The sequence below is a fragment of the Adiantum capillus-veneris genome, chromosome 1, assembly GCF_014529385.1.
Source record: "Adiantum capillus-veneris isolate H3 chromosome 1, ASM1452938v2, whole genome shotgun sequence".
In the NCBI taxonomy this organism is placed as follows: domain Eukaryota; kingdom Viridiplantae; phylum Streptophyta; class Polypodiopsida; order Polypodiales; family Pteridaceae; genus Adiantum; species Adiantum capillus-veneris.
Window position 1 is genome coordinate 143,894,770 of NC_140931.1, and position 20,054 is coordinate 143,914,823.

The 20,054-nt window shown below is 42.0% G+C and overlaps 1 long non-coding RNA gene across 5 annotated transcripts in view; it reads left to right on the forward strand.

Annotated features, from left to right (window-relative positions):
- Positions 1-9,550: 9,550 nt before the first annotated feature.
- Positions 9,551-20,054, forward strand: part of LOC147465722 (uncharacterized) — a 153,439-nt gene continuing 142,935 nt past the window's right edge. For 3 of the 5 annotated variants that reach the window (XR_015189404.1, XR_015189403.1, XR_015189402.1), the window contains exons 1-3: positions 9,558-10,115; positions 10,434-10,814; positions 11,753-11,863. This is a non-coding gene — a long non-coding RNA (uncharacterized LOC147465722). Of the gene's footprint in view, positions 10,116-10,433; positions 10,815-11,752; positions 12,227-20,054 lie in introns of those variants that run through there. The other 2 variants (XR_015189405.1, XR_015189401.1) reach the window with 2 other exon arrangements.

The following is a 20,054-nucleotide window of genomic DNA, read 5'->3' on the forward strand; positions in this document are numbered from 1 at the left end:
AGCCAATGACTGGGCAACTTGAGTTGATAGGCCATCTCATTGATTGGTTTAACAATCTAGAAGGGACCATAGTATCTTTTTGCTAACTTAGCATAGTACTTTTGGTGTTCCGTAGGATGCTTGCCCGTCGTGTGCCTTTATCGAACCTTGGGAAATTTGAGTAAGACCTAATCATTTTCTTTAAAGGCTTGGGCTCTTCTGTGCTTGTCAGCAGTAGCCTTTTGCCTTTGCTGTGAGATAGAGATAGCATCCTTAATCTTTTGGAAAGATTCTTGTAGGTCTCGGCTATACTCATTTGCAGCGAAGATCTTCCTGTGTACCTTAAGTAGCAAGGGACTTTATGATCTTTCCTCTATTACCTCAAAAGGTGCTTTTCCCGTGGAAGTATGTACAGTGTTATTGTATGCATACTCCACTAAGGGTAAGTACTTCTCACATTGGGATCTACTTCCGTTACATAGGCTTTTAGTAGATCGAGGATTGTTAGGTTAGCTATTTCACTTTGGCCATCCGTTTGCGGGTGATAGGCTGAAGAGAAGTTTAGCCTTGTTCCTAAATTCTCAAAGAGACCCTTCCAAAAATTACTGGTTATTCTAGGATCTCTATCCGACACTATGGACATTGGCAAGCCATGGTACTTGAAAATTTGTGAAATGAAGAGGGTTGCCATTCGATGGGCTTTGATAGTCTTTTTGACAGGTATAAAATGAGCTTGTTTACTGAACCTGTCTACTATTGTCCATATTCCCGTATTCCCATGGATAGACTTAGGCAATCCAAAGATAAAATCCATGAATATGCTCTCCCATGGTGAATTAGGGATTGGCAAGGGTTGAAGCAATCCAGGTTGCTTCCCTCTATCAAATTTTGTCTTTTGGCATACCACACATTTAGAAACATACCCTTGTATGTTCGCTTTTATGGTAGGCCAATAGAAATATGTTTCAATTCCCTTTAGGGTAGACTAAATCCCTCTATGCCCCGCATAAGGAGGAGCATGAAATTCATACATTACTTTCTCACGTAGTGAGCTAGTAACGCATAGTCTATTGCCGTAGAGAAGATAACCATCTTGTAAAGTAAATGGTTCCTTTTTCTTCCCTAGTGTAAGGGTTGAAATCACATCTCTAAAATCGGGATCAATAGCATACTCATCTATCATAGAAGATAGATCATTGTGAGTTGCTATGGAAACCGCATTCACTCTCGGCCGTCTTGAGAGTGCATTGGCTACTTGATTATGCTTGCCAGCAATGTGAGCAATATGAAAATGAAATTGCGAAAGGAAATTTGCCCACCTCATTTGTTTGTCAGAGAGCTTGGTCTGCGTCATGAAGTACTTAAGACTTTGGTGATCTGTTCGCAGAATGAAAGGAGTCCCCAATAAATAGTGCTTCCATGAGTCTAAGGCATGTAGAACTACAAGGAGTTCCTTTTCATATATGCCTAGAGCTTGTTCAACAGGGTTGAGCCTTCGACTTTCATAGCCGATGGCGTGCCCTTCTTGAAGCAAAATAGCTCCAAGGCAATCACCACAAGCATCACATTGGACCTCAAATGGCTTTGAGAGATCCGGTAGTGTAAGCACAGGTTGAGAGATAAGATTTTCTTTAAGCTTTTCAAAAGCATTGTTCTCCTTGGTAGACCATGTGTACCTAACGTTTTTCTTTGTTAGATCATATAATGGTCCTGCCTATTAGTGAGAACTTTTCTATGAAGCGTCTATAGTATGCGCACATACCTATAAAGCTTCTTAACTCATGAAGATTCCTTGGTTTAGGCCATCCTTGTATTACCTCTAACTTTGATGGATCCATTTGGATGCCATCTTGAGAGATAATGTGACCTAAATACTGAATCTCTTGTAAGAAAAATTCACTTTTCTTTCGATTAACATAAAGTTTATTCTCTCTTAGAACTTGAAATATTACCTGGAGGTGTCGCTTGTGTTCATCTAATGAATTAGAGTAGATGATGATATCATCAAACAACACTCCAGTAAAGGTTTGGTGAGGCCTGAATAGCTTCTCCATCAAGCGGTTGAATGTGGCTGGTGCATTGGTGAAGCCAAAAGGGCATGACAATGTATTCATAAAGACCAAACGTAGTGCGAAATGCGGTCTTTATAATGTCTTGATCAACTATCCTTATTTGATGATAGCCACTTTTTAGGTCAATCCTACTGAAGTAGGTGGAGCCTTGTAGCTTATCAAATAGGTCTTCTATCCGTGGAACGGGAAACCTATTTTTCAGTGATAGTAATCCTATTTAGTGCTCTATAGTCGACACACATAGGATATGTGCTATCTTTCTTTTGCACTAGTAGCACAGGAGAACAAAATGGAGATGAGCTAGGCCTAACCATGCCCTTCTCAACTAACTCATGCACTTGCCGCATAATCTCCTCTTGTTGGGTTTGAGAAACTCTATAAGGGGGTTTGTTAGGCGGTGAACTTCCTGGAAGAAGTTCAATTGCATGGTCATCATTGCCTCGTTTAGGAGGTAGCTCACAAGGGATGTCATCAATAAAGACATCTTGAAACCCCTTGAGAAAATTGGATAACTCTAATTCCTTTTAATTGTGTGTATTTTCTTTTGCTAAAACATTAGGTTCATTTTGAGAATCTTTAACAAAAATCATGTACACAGAAATAGAGCTCTTTATTGACTTGTTGAAAGCTTGCGTATGTACAGTGGGTATAGTGTTACCCATTTTCTTAGCATCTATATAGATATCTTTTTCCTTGAACTTAAAGGAGATTCTCCTTTCAGGGAATTTAACATTGGCAGCCATGCTATCAAACCATGGTGCCCCTAGGATTACATCCTCATGCTTGAGAGGAGAGATAAAGAAGTCCTCTTTGTCCACAAAGCTTTGGACATGGAGCCTCAATTTACCGATTAAGGGAGTGGCTGAAGCTTCTTGCCCCTTGAAAGCACCGTCCGTGGGTAGGACATCTCCCATCTCGTAGGCTTGTATGCCTAGCTTGGTGGCCAACTCTATAGATATATAATTGTGAGTAGAACCGAGGTCAAAGAGAATAAAAGCATCATGTTCTCTTACCTTTCCCCAAGAATGGCATAGAGGAGATCCTTTGTGGTGAGTTTCCTCCTCTTGGATTTCGACCAAGGTAGCTCTAGGAGGATCATGGCGGTTGTTCTTTTGGGGACAAGCGCGGTATGCATGCCCTTTTTCGTCGCACTTGAAACATCGGTTATCCTTGCGATAACGCTCAAGCTCTTCAGGAGAGAGTTTATTTTTGCCTTTATAAACTCCCTTCTCTTTAGCTTTGTTGGAGTTGCCCTTGGGAGACTTTTGGACATTGTCCTTCCCCTTAGGCTCATTGGAACCCTTGTTTTCAGGGGGCTTAGAATTCCTCTTAGCCTCTGTTTGGAAATTGATTCTAGAGGCCACCATAGTATGATGTATTACCACCGATATGGTGCGAGGCCTTTGGGAGTTGACATACTCCGCCATTTCTTCGGTTAAGCCCGTGCAAAATTGCTGCTTTTGCTCTCCAAAATCCAACTTTTTGAAGACAGTCGCTTTGAGTTGTAGGTCCCAAAACTTGTCTACATATTTGTGGATGGATTCATAGGGAGAGAGCTTTAAGCTTTGCCATTCGGTGAGTACTTTGTCTTTGGCATCGATGGCCAAAAACTGCTTCATAATGGAAGCTCTTAAAGCCTTCCATGCTCATGGAGCTTCACCATTGGCCCGTAGGCTAGACCACCATTCTCTGGCGGACTTTTGAAAGTGCATAGCTACATGGCATAGATTAGAGGACTCCGTGAAGCCCTCATCTCTGAACGCCGCATCGAATTGTTGGATAAAGGCCAAGACTTTGTCCGTAGCACCAAAAGTGCCATCGTAGGTAAGGAAAGAGATGCTCTTCCCTCCCTCTTTGAACTTCTTGAGCTTGGATGACCTCTTCCACGTGGCATAGGATTTCCTATGGCCTCTTCTTTTTGATGGTTCAAAGGTTGCACCGTCACTTTCTTCAGAAGATGAACAATTTGAGGAAGATGGAGAAGAGGGTGACCTCTTTCTCGCCTTTTTCTTGCCTTGATCTTCGTTGTCTTGACCATCACTTTCATAAGAGGAAGAGGATGAAGAAGATGGAGAAGAGGGTGTCCTCTTTCTCGCGTTTTTCTTCTCTTGCTTTTTGTCATCCCTCTTTGAGGTATGGTGTGGAGAAGTATGCGATGGTCTTCTCCGTTTTGGAGGTGATGGAAAGCGTTTAGCCCACCGTCTTCGTGGAGCCATCTACATCGAGGTGGCGGGAGACTCACTTCTTTCTCGTTCCTTCGGTGGAGGCTCTTGAGTTCTCCTTTGAGAAGGGGATGCATCATCAAGGAGCAAATTTCTGAGCCCTTCATAGGGATCCTCTTCTTCTTCCCGAATCAGAGAGAGAACTCTTTTGGAAGTCTCGCAAGGAGGCTTCCTAAGTGTTCTCTCGTCATGGTGGGGGGGTTGGAGAATCCCATGAGCACGAAGCTGCCATTGCACTTCACTTTGGAGGGATGGATTGCCCATGGCTTGTTGAAGCCTAGAAACAAGATAGCTAACAAGCATCGGGGCATCATTAGTAGCTTGCTCATTAGCAAAATCAAAGTTATCAACATTAATTTCACTCTCTTTACTATTGTCAGCCATTCTAACAACTTTTAGGTGTAAACTTTTTAGGTGTACTTTGGCACTTCAAGCCCTAGTTGCTACTCCTCTTTACCCCTTTAGAAAAAGCACTCAAGCTACTGTACCCATGGCTCGAATACCATTAATTGCAAGGAATAGAAGAGATGGTCGTTCAACACCAAAACAACACCGGCTCCTGTCAAGCTTCTAATAGCTCAATAGTGGTTAAGCCGTAGGCAAGCCCCGTAGGACTCCACTATTAAGACCATAGCTCTCGACGGTGATGCCCCGTTAATTGCACAAAGGCAGGCACACTGCAAGGCTGAAAAATCCCTATTCTACTTACTCACATGCAATTAATAGCACCAACCATTTATAGCTAGCTTGAGGACCTCCCTTCTTGAGCAAGAAAAGAGAAACCTTGTGCTCTGATACCAATGTAACATTTAATGGCCTAGTAACTTGTGTGTAGCGGAAAATAGCATAAACATAGTGAGCATTTCATTAGAATAGATTCCTAATGAGATTAACAAGAGTGCTTGGGTGGAGAAAGCAACAAAAAGCATAACACCTAGTTAGATAGCATGAAAAATACTTCAAAAGAGAGAGAAATTAAGCAATTGACAACAGTTGAGGACCGGATTTGCATGGAGCCGGTCCCCCCTCCACGGTCCCCCCTCCAAAAGGCTTTGTATTATGGTTTCTCCCATCAAGAGAGACATTTTACAATACAATTTCTTGTGTTCCTTCAATACTAGCTAGTGCAATGAAGATGGAAGCTTCATGCACTACGCAAAACACTTATCAAACACAACATCAATTCCCTCACCGTCTCAGACCCAAGACTTCACACACCTTCAAAGATGGTGAGAGCTAGCGGGGTATGAGAGTAGATTGAGACGAAGAAGGAGTATTCTTACGAGAAAGATGTACATCTCCTCACATAATCACTCATATTAGCATAGCTTAGCTTAGTAATTAGCATGGTAGAGGAGATGAGCATGCATTGAAGCTTGGCTCTTGGTTGGATTTGCATCACAAATCCAAGAGTTGTTGGTGTAGGCCTCCCTTCTCACAAGCTGGAGTAGGAGATAAGCTTTCCATTAAAGCTTGAGAAGGAGAGAGAGAGTCTTCTTGCTCCACACATTGATTGTGTGAGTGTGTGTGTGTCAATAATGCCTTGCAAAAATCAGCCCCCTCTCTCTCTTGGTCGACCTCCCTTGCTAACCATGCTAGCATCCTATTGGACCTCCCCAGTCTTAGCCAATGACATTTAAGTAGCATAAGTGATAGCCTTCTGACATGTGTCCCCCTTTCCCCTTTTGTGAGAGCTTTAGGTAATTTTATAATTCAACTAAACTCTCATTGGACCCCTTTGCCTCCTAGCCAATAGGAATCAGGCAAGCCATTGGGTTGTTGAATGCTCATTGGTCCCCTTGGGAGACTGTCCAATAGTCTTCTAGAGAGCTTAATTCTTATTGGTTCTTTTATTAAGTGTTTTTAAATTAATTAAACTAGATTTACTCTAGCCTAATTCTCATTGGTCTACCTCCAAGGCCATCCAATAGGATTTGAGGACACCTTGTGGGTATCTGGGCTAGGGAGCTGACATGTGTCCCTCTTTCCCCTTGTGTACAAAAGGAGCTTGTGTGTGTGTGTGTATGAGTTTCTCTCTCATCCCCTACTTCTTGGGCTCGCCCCCTCCTATGTAGGGCTTGACAAAGACTTTTGGGACACACACAAAGCATCCAATTTTCCCTAAACTTGACCTTTGGACACAACCTTTGAATTTTGGAACCTTAGCATTTTGGAAGTCTTAATGGGCTGAACCTTAAGGTCTTTTAAGACCATTGTTGCACATAGCTCTTTTGCAGATGGCCTCCCGTTTGGATCCCTATTTTTCGTCCTTTGGATCCCTATTGTGGGCGGTCTGCTAACTTAACCAATATTCTAGCTTTTTCTCCCCTGGCACTTCCCCATATTAAATGATCAATTTAACTTAGGAGAATTAGATATTGATTATTATGACAACAGTAGTCTAGCTTGTCACGACTGTACAGTTCTAAGTGTGCAAACCCCAACAACAAAAGCATATTCTTGACAAATTAATGGCTACTAAATTTTCACAACTTCGAAGGAAAAGCAGGAAGTTCCCTTTTGCAAATTCTGACGCAGGTACACATGTGCTAGCAAAGGAATCTCTCTCTCTTTCTTTCTCTGCATGTCGCAGTTGCTGAGTTGATGGCAGAGTAGTGGCAACCATTGACGAATCGAGAGAAGAAGGACAAAGAGCGAGGGGAGAGATGATCCGGGGTAGAGGGAAATCACTATGCGCTGCAAAAGTTGAAGTGGGCAAGGCAAGCCTGTTTAGCTGCCTGCCCCGGAGGCAGTTTAGATTATTGGGGAATCTCACCGGATGCTCGGAGGTCTTTGAGGGGAGAAAAGGAGGTAGTGGTGCATGGAGAGAGAGAGAGAGAGAGAGAGAGAGAGAGAGAGAGAGAGAGAGAGAGAGAGAGAGAGAGAGAGAGAGAGAGAGAGAGAGAGAGAGAGAGAGAGAGAGAGAGAGAGAGAGAGAGAGAGATGCCAGGTGCGAGAGAGGGAGGCAGACGGGAGGCCCAGATGAAGAGAAAGAAGGAGATGGTGGACGGGAGAAGGAGCACCCAAAGCGCGCGGTGGTGAAGCTATAGTTGGTTGCCATATGGTACTGAAGCCAGGTGAGGAGGAAGATGCAAACCAGTGCTGCTACAATCGGTAGTGTATGATGGTACTCCGAAGCATCCAAGATGGAGCTCCTAGACGACTGCAAGTGTAAAGGTTCAAAGATTTGTTGTTGGGGACACTGAGTAGATGGTGCATGTGCCTTGCACATTTTAATGAACAAGAACAACCTTTATGATGTCTCCGGTAAGGATGTGCTCAGGGAATCTAGGGCTCCGGTCTCAAAAAGTTTGCCATGGCTAAAGATGAAACGCTTTGTCTCTCTCTCTCTCTCTCTCTCTCTCTCTCAGGCTGCGTGGAGTGGCCCGATGAAGCAGATTAATAATAGGGCACCAGGTTTTGTTCTACCACTAGGCCTACTCAGATCCGTGTTCTCTCTCTCTCTCTCTCTCTCTCTCTTCTTTGTGACTTTTGGCGAGTGGATCTCTCTCTACCTTGAATCCGAGGAGGATGGAGCAACTTCAATGTGCCGAGGGAAGAACCCTTCTTTTTTGTGGCTCTATTGTTGCAGATATACTTCACCTCTTCTAAGAGAGCTCCAAAGAGAGGGAAGAAGACACAACTCAACTCTCCTACAAGAGCAGATCTGAAAGAGGTGCGGCAATGGTGATGATGAAGTAGGAGGAGGAAGGCACAAGAATTTGATGCTTCTCTCTCTCTCTCTCTCTCTCTCTCTCTGGGCCAGGGGTGGTGCGTAATGAGTTTGTTGAGAGTTGGGTTCGAGCGGAAGGCTGAGCTGCTAGGGCATGGCGATGGAGCACTCCACTGAGAGTTGGGTTTGTAGGAGCTCGAGCGTGAGGTTGAGCTGTTGGGGCATGGCGATAGAGCATTGCGCTGTCCTCTTTCTCTCTCTCTCTCTCTCTCTCTCTCTCTCTCTCTCTGTGAGGGCGGCCATTAGTTAGATTAAACAGTCCTGACTCTCGAGCTTGTCTAGATTCCAGATCAAGATGTTAAATGGTGCTATATTATATTCTTGATAGCGTTCCTCTCACATTGAGTGTCCATTAACTTTTTGACCAATCAAAAAATTGTACAATTAACAAGGTGAGAAGGCAGAAAGGCCTACTAAGGTAAGGGGAGATGAGGGATAGTAAGTTTAAATATGTGCCTACAATCACATGGAATTTTTATTGTGTTTTAATATAAAATTATATTATCTATTAGGGGGTACCAAATGTTTCTTATTGTTAGGGTTGCCGACGACGACTGCAATCTACTCTCTCTGTCTCTCTCTCTCTCTCTCTCTCTCTTGTGTATGCACCAACCTGCAGACAACACGTGTCTCCATCTCTCTTCTCTTTCTTTTTCGCTGCCCCCAGTCTGCATTGTTTCGTTGTTTCAACCTTCTCTCTCTCTCTCTCATCATGTCATGCCTCAAAGCACGTGCATGGCCCTGCAATCTTTGCATCTGCAAACTGTTAAGTGAAAGCTCGCGATTGGGGTAGAGGTAGCATCAGCTAATGGCTAGGCACAAGTGATTGGGGAGGGAGGCAACACGAGGCGCAGGTGATTCAAAAACCTGTGAGAGCCAAGGTTTCACCCAAACTCTGTCGTGTGCAAGGGAACCTGTGAGGGCCACTAAATGCATACAGAGATTGCTTGTCACGATTGTTGCAGGAGGTCTTAGTGGGAGAGAGGACGGATGTAGGGATAGGGACATGCACGCACGAAGGCGAGGTGATGAGGGAAGGAGCTCAAAAAAAAGGGAATCTTAAAGGGTATTGAATTTTATTTTGTAGGAGTCATTAATTGCAAAGATTATCTATTATAATACATAATCACAAATTATTATTAAATTATGAAAGGCCCCACTTAAATAATATGAAAGATGCACATTGCACATCAATAATATAAAATAAAAAAGAAGTAAAATAAAAATGATAAAATTAAAAATTAAAACAAAAAACATTTTAATGCTTTTTTTTATTAAAAATGTAAATTTAATAAACATAAAAAATAATAAAACAAATTAATGAAATAAATCTTTATAAAATCCTTACATCAAAAGGCTCTTTATCAAGACTTTACATCATGGGATCAAACTCCTAGGAATACTTTAAAAAATAACATTGAATAGGCCATGGTTCCTTTTCATTTACAAGACTTTTGAACCTCCTTGGGACACTGGTCATAGAAACAAAATGGAACTAACCCTTTGACAATAGTGCACTGCATCACTATGTCCTTAGCCCTTTAGTGACGTCCTTAGCCCATTGGGCAGGCCAAAAAAGAGAAACCGAGCCTTGGGAAGCATGAAAAATCACGAGCCTTTCTTGATTGCAAAAGATGAAGGCTAGAGAAACGGGAAGCATGGAAAATCACGAGCCTGGTGGACTACAGCAAGGAGGACAATCAAGCTTTCTTCAGCTGATACGATCGTGTAGAGCCATTGCAGGAGAGGCTTAGGCAGAAAGTGAAGGTATCTGATTAGCAGGAAGCACGTTACTTACCCTCTCCAACTCATGATGAAGCAGGCTGCTGAGGTCTTTGTCTGATTTCAAGTGGGTGCGACATCTCAAGTGTTTGTACAAAATGGAAACTTTTTTCAATGTCGAGCATGAAGCTTCCATTTTCCTTCAGAAGCTTATTGAAGATGCCACAAAGCTGGCCTGCTCTCTCGAAGGTACCGATGCTGTACAGATGTGCCAGCATATGAAAATCTAAAACAAGGATCAGCAGACTCAAAGCATTTCATCTCTGAGAGGGCTCTCCACAGCAGAAGGCCAAAAATTTGCCCATTTCGACAACAGTCAGGATTAAGGTGGTTTTTTCAGGGTTTGTGTATAATGAGTTAGATGCATATGCAGGGTTTGCGGCCTATAGGTTAGATCTAAAAGATAGCTTGGTTGCTTGTGTTCAATAGTGGTTGCTTTCCATCTTACAAAGTAGTGTGATTCTGGTGTTTTGGCGACAGAGGTGTTAGAATATTAAAAAATCGTGTCTTATGTTGAGGGCTAATGGCAGTGTTTTATCTCTCTGACCAGATTTGAACACAGATCATTTAGTACTAGAAAGGTTAATAACAGGATCATAAAAAATCTAATCGTATGAGGTGTAACCTGTTGATCTGTTCTTGCAGATGCTGGATGTCTTCTTTGCAACTTTTCCATGGGAAGGCGAAGTTTTTGCAGGAATGTTATTGGACGGGTCTGTGAAGAGTTAGATTTGGGCATAATTTTGTAAACAAGGATGCCGCCCAGATAGTACAGGTATGGCTAGCATACGACAACCTTTAGGGCTTGTGGAGTGGTTTGAAAGATGGAATGATACTTTCATCTTTTCATGGTGTATGGAAAGTGGTCCAACATTGGCATGTCTGCAGCAATGTGTGCAATCTTTTGATTGCAAAATATGTCATAGCTAAAGGTCTGGTTGTGAAAGAGATTGTGGCTACCCACTCGACATTATCCTCATTGGGCCAGCTGCATGTCTAGAGCTGCAAGAAAGGTGCTTCAACAAGGTATGGTCTTGCCATGTAGAGCTGTCATTTTACTTTAGAGATACAAATGCTATGGTACCACCAGCACTGGTACCACCAGCACTGGGTGTTTCAAGCACAATGTTAAATTTTCTGAGCGATGGTTTTTTTTTTTTTTTAATGATTTCTTTTTGTTGTGAGATTTTGTATCAAATACATGCACTTCAAGAGTTAAAAAAAAATTTGATGTTCATTTTACTATCATGGAATAATTATAATCTTTTATGTTGCTGATTAAATTTCTGGTTCATGAGAATCTTCTAAAAATGTTTTTAACTCAAATAAAACTTGCTAGATGAATTTACTAGATTCAAACTCTTCACATGTAAGGGCAATCTAGTAACTTTGGGACGTGCCTTAACACAAGCAGATTTAGAAATTTTTCCATGTAGGAAAACAGAGTCTTTTTCAGTGTTTTTCATACAATGCATAACATCAAGAGCTTCTGCTCGAGAGGCACCGCATACCTAGCTAGGTATGCGGTGCCTCGCTCACAGAAGCTCATGATGTTCAGGTAAGTCACAATGTGGGAATTATTTTGAGAATTTGTCCAAAACTTCTTGTGTAAAGTAGTATGGCAATATTGTTACCATATGGCAATTTTAATTGCCATTTGGTTAGTAGCTTGCTATATTGCATATGGGAGTTTTTCTCACACCTACTGGTTTGCACTCTTACTAGTTGTGTTTTTTTTGAAGTTGTAAGTTGTCTAGCAAGTTCATATTTTTTGCCAAATAGTAGTGTGTCCAAAGTTCCTTGTGCTAGCTTCTTTTGCTCCTGCATTCAGTTTTCTTCTTGCTGGTGCTGCCCCTTCCCTGCCCCTGTTTCTCGTGCTGGTGGTGCCCCTTTCCTTGCTTCTCGTGCTGCACAATCTTCGTGTGAACTGCTTGGCTTACATGCGTATTGTTTTTGTTCCTCAGGTGGCGAGCGCCCTTGGCATCGACTCCCCATAGCTCAATATTATCTTCAACGCGCATCCAGTTCACCATGGCTTGCCGACTCATCTTCAGCTGATTGAGAGAAAATTCCAGGTGCATTGTTTGATTGTGTATATGTATGCCATTGAAGGCCTTACGGCAAAGAATATGAGAAGCATCTTATTTGGTGCTGGGCTTGCCAAAACTGTTTTAAAACTGAAGAAATATAGGCACTCTTGAATCTCTAAATTTGGTTTTTTGGTCAAAAGTTGAAGCATTATTGGTAACATGTGCCGAAGGCCTAAGATGCCCACTCAAATGAATAGCATTCCATTACAATTATTGATGGAAGCGAGAGCATTTGCAAAGTGGGGAATATACTTCATGGGCCCGATACAACCACCCACCTACAAATCAGAGGCATAATATATTATAGTAGTTGAATTAAAAATGCGGTTGTAGTGCTATGTTGTCATCCCTTGACCGAGGAGCGTGGTTCATCTCTTGTTTGTATATGGGTAGCTATTTTGTACACCACTTCTCACATACACACAAACACACATGCACGCACACAAAAGGCATTGTGATTTGTCGTTTCCCACAGGCTTTGTAATAGCTTAACAGAACACACTTTAATCATAGGTTCTGTGTTTGTGATAAACACACTTAAAATTGGCTTCTCACATATACACAAAGCTATGCAATTTGTTTTTTCCAAGGGTTTTGTAATGGTGTAACAAAACACACTTTATGCTTGAGTTTGTCTTTGTGATAAATGCACTTTAATTGGATAGGCTCCTTTACACACTGTTATTTACAATGGTTAGTTAGGATTCCTCTATATAGTTATTAATAATGTGGACAAAAGAGTACCTAATTATGTAAACTACCTATATAGATAGAGAATGCTTCATGTTCTCTACTTTAGACTTGTACAAGTTATGTGTATCTAAAGTAGTGAAAAACATAGAGAAATTTTCTTTTGGGCTATATGTAGAAGATTTAAAAGTTCCTTGTGCTAGTTTGACGACAACATCAAGAGGCATATGTAGTTGGCAGGGCGCATACGTGTATGTATTGTGTACGATTGTGCACACAGTACACACACAAATGCGTGCATGCACACATGAGATGTCATGAATCTTAATTATCTGAGAGATAATACAGTATTATTGGATGACCGCAGCTCTAAGCTGAGATCTTCGGCTGAAACTAAACTTACACGTCATCGTTGCTCAAACAATCACTTCTAAAGCTACATCATGCTAAGGTTGAGACAATCGTTGGGTGCTGTCATTATACTTGCGCATTTTGTGGAGTTACCAGCAGTGATTGGGAAATTTCTAAAAGTTTTAAGGTTCACAATTGACACCTTCACATTAGAATTAAGATACCATTTAGCTACTCTAGTTTTTGATATTTTAAGATTAGATGGCATTTATTCTTTAGTGTGCTCTCAAGCAGAGTATCTCTCAATTTCAAATGATGATGTCATCTGGTCCATACTTCACTCTAATTTTAGGGATGTATTGACGTTCCTTTTCTTGCATCTTGCTTCCTACATTCAAGGGTCAATATTAAGAGTTGTAGCTGATTGACAGGACGTTTTATCGATGCTCCTCAAGAGCAATAATGCTTTGAGACATATGCTAAATCCTTTAAAAACCTTGGTGTCATGGAACACCCATCCATAGGCTTCTTCAATTTTCAATACGGAAGGCGTTGTAGCATTTGAACTCTTCCTTTCCAGGGCGTTGAGCAACAATAAACCTTGGTGTCATAGAACACCCATCCATAAACTTCTTACTAAAGATGCATTGCATCACCCACACGACCGTTCTAATGAGAACTTGGGAATGCTAGGAGGAGATATAGTCAAACTTGGGGCAACCCCCAACACCTTACGAGCTTCTCGCTTACAGTTTTGATTGTGACTGGTATGCAAAAAAAGGTGATGGAACTCCACCCATATTGAGAAGTTGACTAGGCCAAACTACCAAGGTTGAAATCTTGTTCCCTCTGAGAGTTCCATATCTACATATATTTAATGAATGGTCTCTTTATGCTAATTATCACACAATACACTATGTGAACTAGATGACACTACGAAAACAATACCCATAAACAATTAACCCAACTAATGGGGATAACCAATATTTAGGAGCTAGCGAAACTTGTTAACAAGTAGGCATTATATCTCCAAGCCAAGAGCCCTACCTCAAGATTATTGCACGTTCTTAGCTACTTCGAACGAGATAAGAGTACACCAATATGACCTCTTAGCTAAAGATACATAATCATTAGAGTTCTATAATATTTCCATAATCAAGCAGGCTATGTGATAATGTTTGCTTCTATGTGGCACTTGGCTCACTTTTCATGTAGCTAAATTTAGTTGGGAAGCCTCTGTTGCTTGCTTGTCTGAAAGTCTCTCTCTACGACGTTAAAACAATCGGCTTGAGCTAGATATCAAACTCTCTGTCGATGTGGCAAAGAGTCTTGCTTACCGGTAATTGGTCAACATCTAAAAGGTTTATACCCCCCCCCCCCGGTGCGCCCCAAGGTTTAAGCAATGAGCACCTTTGAACACGACCTCCAACATCCACACCCCTTGCTATGCTAGTGGCTTGAGCCTTCGCCTCTCTTTGCGGGCGCTTGAGTTCGAATCTTGCAGGTTCATTCACTGCAATGCATAGTCAACATTTTGATTGAGCATTTCGCTCTTTGTGCAAGGGGTTGGGGTAGTCGAAAATTCTAAGTGCCCAAGTTTGACATGCTGCATCGGCCCAACAAGTCAACATGCGCGCCACTTGGAAGCTCTCAAGGATGCCACATCCTTGAGAGTCCGATATTTAGTGAGAGCCGAACATCTTCTTCTTCTTCTTCTTCTTCCTCTCTCTCTCTCTCTCTCTCTCTCTCACCCCCCCCCCCCCATGTGGATTTGGTAAGCTTTTAAGGCTCTCTTGAATAATAGATCTTGAGTTCAACTCTCCTTGTTGGATAGATTGTTAAGGTCTCTTGGGATAGTTTCCTACGACGTTAAAATTCTTCTTTGCTTCTTCTACCAAGGGTAGTTGATAACTACGTGCACACTTTACAGGAGATGGTTCGTGCTGCGTTTGTGTAGACGTCGAATGTATGTTTTGAAAAGAGGGAGTAGTTGCAATTAGATGGAGAGGAGTGTTGCTGCTTGGGGTTTATTACACTCAATGGTCCAATCATGCTTTGGAACTTGGGCGCTTGATATTGTGGCAACTAATGAATCTTATAAGAATATGCCCATGGCAGTAGGAATCATATGTGCCCTTCCCTGTCGATTATGTGTATGCGTAGATGTTGGGAAGACTAGTCCCACACAACATGGTACATGTACACCTCCAACAAGAAGAACATGCAGACAATGGATAATTTCTTTCACACGCTAGTGTGACCATACAACTCTATTTTTGGCTTGCAAAAGGCCATCAGGGAGGCATGCCAAGATTGTGCGTATTTCGTATCAAAGTAAGCATTTGAGCACAAGTCAATGCTTGTAGTGTCAAGGACGCTCTATAATTAGCTTCCTTGTATGTGGTACATGCTCCCTTCCTTTAGTGACCCTCTCGAAGTAGGATATTGGGAAGATGGGAGCTTTTGCTCCACATGGCAAAGAACTAAACTTGGTGCTTAACTTGCATCTTGTTTAGGTTAAGAGAAAACCTCTGCTATCAAGAGCTAATTGGAGGTTGTTACCCAACTTGGTCTTACAGGCTGTAAAATTGGAAGGCCTTCTATGTGATGAGGATTCCCATTGCCTGTTATACAAAAGGCCATATACGTGAAGTGTTGTGTTCTTCTAATAAGATTACAAGTACTTCATGACCTATGTGTTTGTGCAATAGAATGATGGTGTTGGCCCCTTGATAAAAGTTGCAATGCATACAAATGTTTTGTAAGGTTCAATTGTTTTTAATGCATTTTGATGCTATAAGGACTACCCTTTATGTAGCACTTGGTAGAAGCAGACATTAGTATCCGTTACTTTCTTTAATGTTTGCTAGAGAATCTATGGCCATCAAGCAAGATTAGGGAGAACTTGTAGAAGAAGGTTTAGTAAAGAATGCTCATAGAATATTACTATGGCATTCAACTAGTGTAGATGACTACAACTCGAGGCAGATGTAGTTGGCAAGGTGCATATGCTTATGTGTGCGCTCGCGCGTGCACGCACACACTATTTGTAAATCCGTTTTGATTAATCTACCTATGGGAAACCTCAAAGCGAGGAAAACCCACCAAAAAGATTAGATACAAAGGGAAGAACACATAAGTGCTCTGGGATGCGAATGCGCCAGAAAGAAAACATAGAAGAGTTGCGAGATTTCCAGGGATATGTTGCCAAACTCAAAGGCAAAATGTAATGATTGCCTCAACGAAATCTTGAACGATGGAAAAGGATGTGCATCATGCCGGTGAAACATGCGGAGATTGTGACAGTGCCACAAATACCATAACGACCAAAATCTAACCATGCGAAGAAGATGACAAATTGCTCGAGGGAAGTCGGAAGAATGCCAAAAAGCCAGAATCGTTTGTGGAAAATTACCGTGGGAAATCGAAGGTTCATACAAGCAGAAACGCGTCGAAGGAAAGCCCCGGTGCAGCGATACTCCGAAAGCAGCGAAGCAATCGACACAACGAGAGGAGCTAATGTGACGGGTCACAAGGAATGTTCCAACTGGAAGAACTCCGAGCAAACAACGCCAAAGAAACAAATGCTCTTTAAGAGGCAAGTGAGACTTCTAGATTGTAGTAAGATCTTGTCTCCACCATTGATCAGATTTGTGTAAATCCCAAAGCGCATTACGGTGATCAGCCACATGCAAGAGTCCTGCATGAGAGAAGGATAGATGTGGCGGGCATAAATCACATCCAAAGAAGTGTCCCATAAATTTCAATCTTGCATACGACATCCACTGGCCAGCGACGGAATGGGGAGGAAAACATCTAGCATATGTTGAAGCAGGGTCCAAATCTGATGATAGTGCAGGTCCAACCCAAAGCATGTTGTTGCTTGAGAAATAGTAAGCAAATTCCCAGATGAATCCACCACATCATCCATCGTGTGTATGCCACGACTAGAGAGGAAGTAGGCTTGACGAGGCTACCGATGAACGAAGGGAAAAGGGAACACCCTGCTCTAGTGAATGCTTTCCAACCGCAACAATTTGCCATCTGCTTGCTGCTTGCCATGCCAAGAGGGATGATCCGTTACAACTTTCCAAGCGGAGAGCGAGGCAGAGGTGATCGAGCAACCATGAATAATATCGACCATCTTGCCAAACATAGTCTCCCAAAGGGAAGTTTGCCAATGACCAAAGGCAAGAGTGGTAGGATGCCGACAGATCAACAACCATAACTGTCCATGGCTAAGACTGCAGTGCAAGAGTAGGCAATATCATAGCCTTACCAATGCATGGCGACGAAGGTCCAAAATATTCAGTCCCCCAAGACGCTTTGTTGTTATCAAACAGAGGCCTTTCTTATGAGAACTGGTGCGCTAGAAGTGAGATACAATACTAGACATAACTAATGAGGGGTGGGAGTGAGGCAAGTGCAACAACGACAAGTAAAATTGAACATATGCCATCATTATACTTTGCACAATTCGAAGTCGAACATGTAGCGGCCATGTAGACAGTTTCGAATAGTGCAATTTGACATTCAATCGTGACTCGATTGATTTGCTGCGTATTATAACCTGCCAATCGATAGGATATCCTAAGTGCCTGACCAACACATGTGGATCGAGAATCTCGACAGGCCATAAAAGATGATGCCAGTCCACAAGCAGCAAGAGGCAAGAGTTTAGATTTCCAAAAGTTAACCTTGAGGCTTGCTGTCAAGCTAAATGTATCCAGTGCCTGCATAATTTCACGCACATCATCCTGGTTATTACGAGGCATGAACAACGAATCATCAGCATAGGCTTGCCCTCATGCGAAGTCTTTTCCATTGGGTAACTTCAGCCTATAAAGACGATCGGGCGAAGTTAAGTGATCCAAATGCAATAACAAAGGATGAGCGGCAATGGCGTACAAGAAGGCGCTAAGTGGGCAACCCTGTCTGACAGAGCATCCAAGAGACCAAGGTTCTGTTAGCTCTCCATCAAGGAGGCCTGAAGATGTACTGCGAGCATATAAGAAGTATACAACACTGACTATCTTTGGACCAAAGCCAAGGGTTCGCATTGTAGCGGCAATGAAACCGTATCGAAAGCCTTTTTAATGTGAAAAAAATAAAATGAAAACATGAAACGCTAGTTATTAGCTATGTGGATAAACATGAAACAACAAAGGGCCTGCTCCATCCTAAAGGAATGCATGCGGCTCCACGTAAAGCAAGCAATGCCAGAGATGAGAAGCTAAACATGGACGACATCTTTTGTCGAGGCGTTTGCATGATAGAGTGAAGTGTGTCCATGTGTCCACATTTTATGAGACGGTAACACCTTTGTTAGTTTCCTCAAGCTTTATTTTGCAGCAACGCGCACATGGTCTATACATTTGTTATCAATTAAATTAATCACTATCACTTGATTAACATAATTTAGCATGCTTCACAAAATTAGAGAGAGAAAGAGGGGGGAGAGAGAGATGAATGGATGATAAGACAATAAAATTTCATAACTTAAAGTATACAAAATGTATATGAATCATCTTCCCAAAGATCCCTACAAAAAGCGTTATCCAATTTTAAACCCATGGCTCTTAATTAAATCAATAAAGAGAGAAATAGAATTGTCGTTTGTGGATGCGCTGGCTTCATCATCTTCGAATTCGTCATCCTCCATCTCATCGTCATCATCATGATGGCAATTATCCTTGCTAAGACTTGCAGTCGTCGGACTTGAATCATCGATCTCCCTCTCCTGTCTTCCCCTCATCCAAAGAAGCAGGTGTAAGAGGGTCGAAGATGGTCTCTACTTCGTTAGTGACGAAAATGGTTCTCCCTCGAGGTGTTACGAGAATTACGAACGAAAGTTTTGGTTGGTGGATTGTTGGGATGTAGATGTCCTATAAAAGAGAAGCTCAAAGTGAGTAATATTGGTATAATTAATGTTACAAGCAAATAAGAATAAAAAAGATGAGTCACTCGCTTGCTCACAATTGCGTGACAAAACTAAATTGTCATATCTCTCCGTGTGATGCATATTAGAGTCCATGTCACAAAACGGACACCACGTGCCAATAGAAAAGAACAGACTGAATAAACTTTTAGCACTTCAATAACAACTGAACTAAAAGAGAGAGACGACACGCGACACAGAGTGACAGAATTCCACCCCAGAGAGTATTGGCCCCAAACCTTGGCGCCCCTTTCGGTATTTCTTTATATTGCATCAACACAGTACAAGCCGGTACTCCAGACTCTGCACCTTCTCCAGGAAGCATGTTAGAGAATGAGTCCTAACCTCATATTTAAAGGCCATTGTCTTGAAAAGCAGTTTACATGAAAAGCCTTTAAACTTAAAAGCTTCTGGTCCAAAAAGCAATGCGAAAAGTTGCCAGCGTAATTTATGGAAATCCGTACAGCTGTCAGTCACATCATCAGTCAACTGAAAACGCGAAAATTCGTACAGGCTGCCACGTCATCGTGTCAGTGCAATTTTCAGAAACTGCCACGTCATCAGCTGCCGACCTACTTTATTTTAATCTTTTTGTCAATTGGGGCCCATCGGACGGGGTCTCCATAAGTTGGTAGGACTTCTTCTATTACTTGCTCTTCTTAGGGTTTAGGCCCCTCGATCGGCATCCGTAAGTTGGCTCCATTCTTTAGGCTTTGGCACGTCAGCAGTTTGTGACAGTCCCCCATGTAGAGGCCATTCTCATGCTGTTTAGACACATTTGCCAACCACTTGCACTTGAAGATGAAGGTATGAAAGGTTCCAAAATTAATCTTTAGTATCCTTTCAATAGTTCCACAGTACGTGGCTTCATCACCATCTATGTCAAAGTTGCCTATGATGCCACCTTCCATGGTGATTCTACGGTCGTCAATGTGGCGCATACAAAAGTGACGACCCTTTGACCACATAGAGTTAAAGGAAAGGCACTGCAAAATAAGAAAATATCTTTCATCAATTACAAAGATAAAATCAAGGAAAAACTATGTAATATGCTTTAGGTATATGAGTACTCTACCTTTGGTACGTAACTGTAATGGAAATGGGCTATAAACTTTGAGAACAACGGAATTAAGAGAATTATAGTGGGCATTTTTGTGAGATTACTTTGAGAACATAGAGAGTGAACTTAATTGATGG